We start from the raw sequence: 9,040 nt of genomic DNA on the forward strand, positions 1-9,040 counted from the left end.
TTAGAGGTCTGTCTCAGCATGCTAAGACAGACCTCAAACCTATGCCCCTTCTGTAATTCTGAGACTATAGCGTCAATTTTGTACCATCTCTCCTTGTACTTTCGTGGAAATGCGTCGAAATTTTAGCAGTTATATTTTACAAGGTCTCCCTCGTACACCGCTATAGACAAAGCCAAGTGCAACGTCAATATTCTAGATTGAAACGGAGTTCGAAGACAAGTGTTCCTGCACTGGCAATAGTCCCAACGTCAATTCCAAGTGGACGCGTCTGGGACACAATCCGGCTTCAGTGTGGGTATAGATACACGCCCATTTAAGAATTAAAAGAAAGATAATAAGCAATGTTTAGCGAAATGGGAGCAGCGAAACTGCTGCCAGAATTCGCTAATAATGCGTTGTAAAAAAATATAAAAAATAAAAATAAAGGGCAATCTCCCCCACAGGGCCTCAAAAATTTCCGCCCTCCCTGTATTAAGCAAGTAGCGTGTGCTATGCCAAGCAGCCCGAATTTTATCAGTTCTTTTTCTTAAATTTATGCATTATGCAAATGCTTTTTTCCAACGAAACCAGCATTAAAGAGCATGTTCTCTCATTTGGATTAACCCATCACATGCGAGATGGTATGAGCTTTATAAGCATTTATTTATATTTATTAGCTTCCCATGTACTGTTGCTTAGAGAGACAAAAAGGACACGAAACATTTAGTTACAAGCACAAGAGAAAGGAAGTGGCGTGCAGAACATGAATGATAGTGACATTAAGTGGCTTTCCCATGCGCTCGGGTTGGATAATTTTATTCGGGCTGGCCACACTGTATAGCAACCTTGCGGTCCGATAAAACCAAACAGAAGAAAGACAAATACCAGGAAACCTAACGCCCTTTCTTCATGTTTACGCAGGATTCCGATAATATTCTTCAAGTCATTATCACACTTGCTCGTTATTAGATGGCGAGTTAAATTAGTGAGTTTCTTTATGTGGAAATTTATTGTGACCCCCATCAGCGAAACAAGATAGCGTCGAAAGCGGCGCTAATTTACATTTAAATGAACGATTTCTTGAACCCTTGCCACGAAAGAATAAAGTAACTTCTCCCCATTATCTCGACTAATGCGCTTTACTCGCCTTTGTGGTCACACCTTCAAGCTTTCTGGATTACAGTGGCGGTGAAGACGCATGGTATAGGTGACAATCAATCTTACGTAAGCCTTCGTATATCTCATATATCTGCGCCTAAATTCGTCGCAGCGTTTTGTTGTTGCTTTTGTGGTCCCTTTCGAGGGACTAGATAATGCTAAGATAACAAGAAGTAAAAAAAAAGCAGAGAAGAACAAAGCAGGAGGCACAAAACCTCAAAACGAGTACGCGTTTGAGCTGCTTCGCTATTCGAAGTGGTCTTGAATGGCTAACCAAGCTTGTTAAACGAAGTGGCAGCAATTTCGGTGTCGATGTACTTTCGCTAATAGGAAAGGACTCGCTGGACTCCTTTTTTCTCGTCTTGCTGTAGCTGGTAGAAGCTACAGAACGCTCTTTCCTTGTATAAATCTAATAAAGCATGACAAACTAGTTTACTTCTTATAGCAGAAGTTTAGGTGGGCGGTCATCGTACTACAACTTGGAACGATAACTTGAGCACTTTAGGCTTTGCAACGCGGTTTTACTTCCGTTGGATGCTCACAGATACTGTGGGGAAACAAAATTCTGGGGTTTTACGTGCCAAATCCACGATCTGATTATGAGGCATGCCGTACTGGGGGACTCCGGAAACGTGCACCACCTGGGGCTCCTTCAGGTACACCTAAACCTAAGCACACGGGTGTCTTTGCATTTCGCCCCCATGAAAATGCGGCCTCCGTGGCCGGGGTTCGATCCCGTGATCTCGAGCTTAGCAGCCCAACACCATAGCCACTAAGCAACCACAGCGGGTCGTGTGGAGAAACAGGGTCAGTATACAGTCATTACTCTTTGTCTTACATGTAAGTGACCAATATTTTAGATATTTTACGCAATACAGGTTATCGACTGCCTAAAATAAACTAAGCATTCGTCGCTTTCGATAAGTCGCCGCTTTTGATCGTCTGCTATGATACGCACATAGAACACATTCATGAGTTTGATCAAGCACGAACATTGCTTAATTACTGTTGCACTTTTAAAAATTATAATCCTGCTGTGAAAGCCGCAGTGATAGGAAATATTGCGAGGAAATATTGCGTGTTTGTCTGAGAACGTGCCTTAGTAGAAAGAAGTTGAGAACTTCATCTGAGTATGGCTGTGTTTTTTTCTAAAGGAAAAGGGCCAATAACAACTCTGCCATTCTAGTTTATTGGTTACATAATTAAAAAAATTATCACTTATGAATGAAGTGCAGAGTCGTTTGCATGAAAACTTGTTTTGTATATTCATGTTGTACAGGAGCTATGAGCCAGGTTTCCTAGGTGGTATCTTCTTGCATAGCTGCACGTATCAAAGCAGGTTTTGTAAATAAGCTTTGTAAGAGGTATATTTAATGATTCGTAGCACAAGAAGTGTATGCATTTGTTTGTTTACTTTTGCAGCGGCAAACTGTTGCTTCCCAAACTCAGGTATTACGTAGCAGGAAGGCATATAATAAGGTACGTACAGAAAAAGTGAATGACCCGCCATGAAAGTTTAGTGGCTATGGCGGCAGTCAATTCCCGACAACTGTATTTCGATAGGTACGAAATGCAACGATGCTCGTGTGCTTAGATTGAGGTGCACGTTAAAGAATCCCAAGTCATCAAAATTATTCCGGAGCTCTCGAGTGCTGCGTGCCTAACGCACTGTACAGTTCGGCGACGTTAAATGCCATACATTTATTTTAATTTTAGCCTTTGTAAATATTTTATTACGACTGGCACTAAACTACCATTCACTATAACTGACATGCAAATGTATCAAGTGGGAGTTGTTATATTACAGTATTCTATGCACTAAGCTGAGGGTTTCATGCAATGCGTCCGAGCACAATTTACACGAGGTCGATGATGACTGCTGCTAAACTGAGACCGAAGCCCCTATAACCGCGTAGTAGGCGTATACAGCTGGCTTCGGTAAGCCCATAACGACACAAACCAGAAGCTTGGAAGGCACGCAGAGTACCCAACACCGACGTCTACACACGAGACGTGGGCATCCGGACGCTTCTTGTGTTGCGTTGGTCGATAGAAGCGGATGACGCGGGAGGGGGAAGAGGGGGGAGGCATTTGGCGCCGGCAGTTGCAAGACCTACAATCTTCCGCTTCTCGCCGTATTCTCGTTCCACTTCCTGCTTACGCTTTTCCTTCATCGTGCGATGCTTATTCCATCGCCTCAGCACGTCTTCCTCGGCCGCCCATATATACGACCCGTTACTATTTATTTGAAATGCAGTTCTCTCCTCTGCTCTTTATCCTTCCAAAGCTCACCGCTTTCAGGCGCCGTCAGTCTCTCTCTTTCTCTCACGCTGTCGGTGTCTGGCCATTGTCGATCTCCTATTGCCTGTCGCCAATCCATGGGCGCGCGAACCCTTTCCGTCCTCTGTCAGTTGTTCCTGAAAGAAGCAGCGGAATGTCTTTGCTATAGAACACGCAATCGATTGACACAGTCTAGTCGTCGATCGGCGAAAATATCAAATTCCGGGCCTCTGAAGACACGTGCACAATCATTCGCTCGTCACAGGAAAAGTACAAGAAGATAAACGAAACGGAAAATTAGTTTGCAAGCTCGCGGGGGAGCTCTATATCGGCGGGTCCAACAGTCACGTGTCTGCCCCTGTATTTTGTTTTGATCTAAGGCGGGTGCAGTATTTGCCTGCCCCTTTTCAGACATTGCAATGGTATAGAACGTGCAAATTAGGCATGCATCTACTCAGCCTTCTGGTAAGCTATCTGTCGGCCAATAGATGTGAAGAGCAACTTGCGTTGTACGTGATTGCACTTCCATTTGCAGCTTTCGTTAGGACGTGAATTTAAAACGTTAACTCGGTTGACATGTTTACCCGGGAATTTAGCATATGGAGTAGAGAAAACTGTGGAAACATTGTAAGTTGAGCTATTCGGTGTGAATTCAGGGCGGCTAAACAGCGCGAAGAAATGTGAAGACGGAGAAGAAAGAACAAAACAAGGCGCTGGTTTTCAACTCAAATGTTCCTGTTTGCTTGCGCGGTTTAACCACAATGAAGAAGAGAGACTAAGAAGAAGAGAATGATGGCGCAATGGCGTAGTTTTTAAATTTGCTTTTAGATGTGGTTGCTTTTATGCAGCACCGATATTGGTTAGCGTAAGCGTTCGTTGACGGGTGATGCGGGAAAAAAGTGTCGTGTGAGATTGGCGTGAGTGAGCGGGGGGTGAGATAGTGATGGAGTCACTGCGCACCGCACTCCTCGGGGGAGGGGGGGGAAGGGGAGCATTGGACTTTTTTACGGTAATATTTTCGGAAACAGGCTAGAAATATTCCCGATACGGAAAAGTGGCTGTAATTCGATAAGAAAGACATTGTCTATGAAACATTACGAGTCCAGCGCTTTCTGTACTCCCCTCACGCGAGGAGTGACGCGATAAACTGCGGTGCGCAGTGATCCTATCTCAACCCCAACTCGCTCAGCAAGATCCAACTTTTTTTAGTTAAATCGTAACGCTCAACCTCGCGATCGGTGTAAATAAGGAGCTTTCATGCAAGTCTTAACTTAGGAGTTGAGTTGAGTTGAGTTGAGTTGTAGGCTACTGGTGGGATTAGCCTTGCAGTTGCTGCCGGCAATTGCTCCACTGTAGCGACACTTAAAATAAATAAATCACATAATCAGACACAGACCTCACAATTACACATGGTCACTCCTCAGTTCACCATGTGGAGGCCAAATCCGTGTCCTGTAGGTAATTTAAAAGAAGGCGAGAGACCTCCTTATTGTGGTAGCCTTTGTAAGAGTACTTGCCGCCACCAGCTAATTTGGGCAGTGATGCTTTTCAAAAACTTATTCGACGTGGGCCCCAAAATTCTGAGGCCCCGTGATCCTAAGCCTCCAAAGACATTTACCATATGGGAGCCCAGTACACGACACGTTTACCTTATAGTTCAACAGTTTAGTAAGCACAGTTCTTATTAATGCACACTTAGATAATCACCGTTTATACTACCTACATGTTGAAGGAAACTATAGTGAATAATGCACTTCACATTCTTCATGTGAGGTATAATAAGTTTGATGCGTTAAAATAAAAAGAAAAATTTTGAGGACGCTTAAGCTTCGCCTTTATAAGTGGAATGCGATAGCATTCAAAGATCACTGAGTGCTTCTCACGCTTCCCGGCAACTGCAGCTTATGTAACCGCAATGTCTACCGGGAAACGCTGGCAGCGAACGCTGTGCACGAAGGCGAGCTTTCTGGTAGAAACGCGGCCTCTGGCGTGGGCTGCGGATGCGCGGAGGCGAACGCCGTCTGGATGGTGAAGCAGGGAACCGGGCGCGCCGCTCTAGGAATGGCAGAAACGCCGGGAAAGGGGTGTGTGTTTGAATTTCCGCGTAACAGAATCATGTTTTCTCGCGTATTCCAATTGCAACCCGACGCTGTCGTGTCTGTGGTTTCTGGGTGTGTCGTACTTTACGATTTTTCTGACGCATTTTAATTTGAGAAATTCAATTAGTTCAGTAAGGTCTCTGCGCTACACGGAGGGCCTGCATGTTTTGATGATCGGAATGATCTTTCGCTCACAAAACGGTCAACGCCGACGCCGGACGCCTACACCGGATTTTCTGCGACACGGCGCGCTTAGCTCTATCGCTTTCTGAATAAACATGAATATTGAAAGTGTATGCAGGTCTCCTGGGCGCACTGCTATTCAGATAAATTAAAGAAAGTTATTCAATCGCGTGCAAACATGATTACACGTGAGAGGGCAACGAAAAAGAATCTGCCTCAACTACTAGCGAGGTTGAGGTCCAAAATGGCGACTCACCAAATTTAGTGACAAATAACTGTGAAAATTGTGCTACTGTTAGCGACCTAAATCATCGCTTTCACGCAGGCTCCCTATTTGTGTATGCTACGCAAGGTGACACGCCCCTTCGAATGAGACTGCCAAGAATATAATTTTTTCAATGCATAAGAATTATATGCACGGCACTCGAAAAGCTGTCGTAGTCGGCGACGTGACCAAATGATGGTTCCAAAAATGGCCGACGGCACACACAGTAAAAACACGCACAAAACTGCTAGAATTGAGGTCAAATTTCTCAGGGAGATTCCTGTAAACAAAGCAAATTTTGTAAATTTCCGTTTGGGTGGAAATAATCCCGGGCCTCCGAGATGCGAGACAAACAACCTTCTCCGACGTCACGGCGGCTTCGCGGTTCTGGTTAACTAAAGTTGTGCCTAGTGCGTGCGTCATTGCACATGTCACGTTACAGCCATCTGACTGACTAAAGGTGTGGCCTAGTGGGTGCATCGTAGGGCATGTGAAGGCTCAGCCAATGCGGAGGAGTTGGTGCTACGTCATGAGTGTATCAAATAAAAAAAAATTCAAAGCCACTTAGGTATGAATTCGAAAGCATTGCGACGTCTTTCCCATGACACCTCGGCCTCGTTCGCGTACTTCGTTTGACGTCCAAAGGAGCTAGGTGCATCTGCTAACTCAGAAGTCGAAGTCGAAGATTCGTCCATCAGAGCGCACGATAGGACTCGCCGGAATCGCCGCACCAACTGGCAGCGCCGCGACGCGCGGCGCTACATATAGACCAGCCGCACAGTTGCCGCTTCCCGGAAACTGCAGCTTCTGCAACCGTAACCTTTACTGGGAAACGCTTGCGACGAACACTATGCGCGGAGGCGAGCTTTCTGGTTCTTTCTTTTTCTTTCCCCGCACGACCGGCTCTGCTGCTGCCGGGGACGATGATAATTATGGTGATTTATTCGCATCCCCTTCGGAACAGAGTGGTGAGAATTAGTCACCTAGTCTGCTTGAGTTACTCAGCTATACTATATTTGCTTTTTAATCTAGCATTTTTATGTACATCTACTTAATCTTTCTTTCTCTTCCTCAAATCTTCTCGACCTTGTACTGCTGCCTATGCCTGTAAGTGATGCGGTCGCATGAATATCTTCCCTGACTTTTTTCTTCACCAATAATATAAACGTCCCTCGCTGACCTCGACTGCTGACCGGTTGATGCTTCCGTCCACTTTAAATCCAAGCGCTTCTAGAAGGTGTACGTGACCTACGGTCTCCCTGGGTGAATCTCTTCGCGTTCCATCAGGATGCGCTGAATTGCCTCCGCATTTTTTGCTGCACCATACGCATGTCACGTCTAGTTGCGAATATTTGCTCCGGTATGTTTTTGTCCTCAGGAAACTGGCTCGAGCCTCCAATAGCAACTGGCTGATGACGCAGATGTCGTCTCTTTTTTCCTTTATGCTATCGTACAGATATTCCCTTCGAATTTCTTTCTTGTCATCCTTGTATATCTCTATAGTGTATCTTGTTTCCATTTTTCCATCCAATTCACTGTCTCTGTTTCTCCCACTTTCTTCGTGATGACTCCTGGTTGTCTATTTACACTTTCGATCACCCTGTACTTGGTTGCAAGTTTCTTGACGTGTTCCTGCATTCTGTGTCCATGTTTTTCAGGTACAGACACTTGTGCACTTTAACCACCCATTTATTTTAATCCATATTCCCAATTTTTTTTCAAAGCAAATTTTGCTCTGCGCTTCTCTGACTTCAAACGAGGCCCAATCCATGCCACCTTGCACTGCCTCATTTGTGGTTTTGCCGTGGGCTCCCAAAGCAAACCAGCTTACCGATCTTTCGGTAACTTTCAACTCCGACAAGATTCTGACTTTACGTACAGAATGACATTTGCGAATGGTATAGTGCTGGCACCATTACTCCTTTCCAGATTTCACGCACCATATCATATTTACTGTGACCCCAAGGTACTCTATGTTTCATTATTGTTGCATGCCGCTTCGAGGAGGTGAGCGGATTCCCGGAGGTGAGCGTCACCTGGTGGTGCTTCACGGAACCACTCCTCTCTAACTTGTGGAAGCGCACGTGGCTTCGCCTGCAGTTCCACCAATAGAAGCATCACGCTGGTCTCTGTGACCAAGTGACTTTTACAGCGAAGCTGTATATCGCTAGCCGATTCGTCCGACCGTCGCCTGTACGCCGAAAACTTCTCCGGCGCAACCCCAGGCACATGCGCAAAAAAAAAAAGAAAAAAAAAGAACGAGAGGTGCGCGATTGGCTGCGCCGGTAGTGGCGTCATTGCTCTCAGTCGCAGACGAGCGCGCGCGCAGCAGTTTCTCTCAGGCTTTGAATTGGGAAGGCCACGCGTCATACGTGTTCCTGAGGAGCACAACTTCCGATCAGCAACAACGCGAGCAGAATCGGGAACGAGCTCGTCTACGCCCTGCCAATGCTGCAGCCCGGTCGCAAGAACAGGCTCGTCCAGCCGAGCGCAAGCAGTAACTGCTTACCGAGGATCCGGCAGCCTACCAAGACGTCGTTTAATGAATAGTCGCGATTAACCCAGTGATAAACACCGGGGCCGCACGTTTCAGCTTCGCTGGTTAACCATCTGTACGAAGTGTTTGGGCGGTGATCTTTTGTACCATCTCCGGCGACACCGCCGGATTTTCCGCTTCACGAGTCATATGATGCTTTCGCATTAAAATCAGCGTTGTCACAGTGAACGGCGCTGAGCGATCTTTCGAGTTATGAACTCCTTCTGGGCAAGCGAGCGCTTTGGGACGCTTGGCGCGTTTCGATTTGGTCGTACCGAGTCGCGGTTGGAACGCAGGAGAGAGCTTGTGTGGACAAGGAACGCGCGAAAAAAAAAAAAAAAATCACCAAGGGCACAATAATGCTTTCGTAGTGGGACCACACGTAAGCAGTCTTAAAGTGTCTCTTCCGAATTTGTTTTTCTCGCCTACTTTGTTAAGAAGTAACTGCGCTCAGCAACTATAGAATACGCGCTAACGCGGAGTCGCGTGGAGTTCGATGGGAGTCAATTATACGCAGGCACTGATAATACACGCTATATT

The 9,040-nt window shown here is 45.9% G+C and overlaps 1 long non-coding RNA gene across 1 annotated transcript in view; it reads right to left on the bottom strand.

Annotated features, from left to right (window-relative positions):
* The window catches only part of LOC140218369 (uncharacterized), a 179,313-nt gene extending 175,762 nt beyond the window's left edge, over window positions 1–3,551 (bottom strand). The window contains exon 1 of the long non-coding RNA XR_011894645.1: window positions 3,430–3,551. This is a non-coding gene — a long non-coding RNA (uncharacterized lncRNA). The remainder of the gene's footprint in view (window positions 1–3,429) is intronic.
* Between the last annotated feature and the right edge of the window lie 5,489 nt (window positions 3,552–9,040).

Source organism: Dermacentor andersoni, chromosome 5 (genome assembly GCF_023375885.2).
Source record: "Dermacentor andersoni chromosome 5, qqDerAnde1_hic_scaffold, whole genome shotgun sequence".
NCBI classification, from domain to species: Eukaryota; Metazoa; Arthropoda; class Arachnida; order Ixodida; family Ixodidae; genus Dermacentor; species Dermacentor andersoni.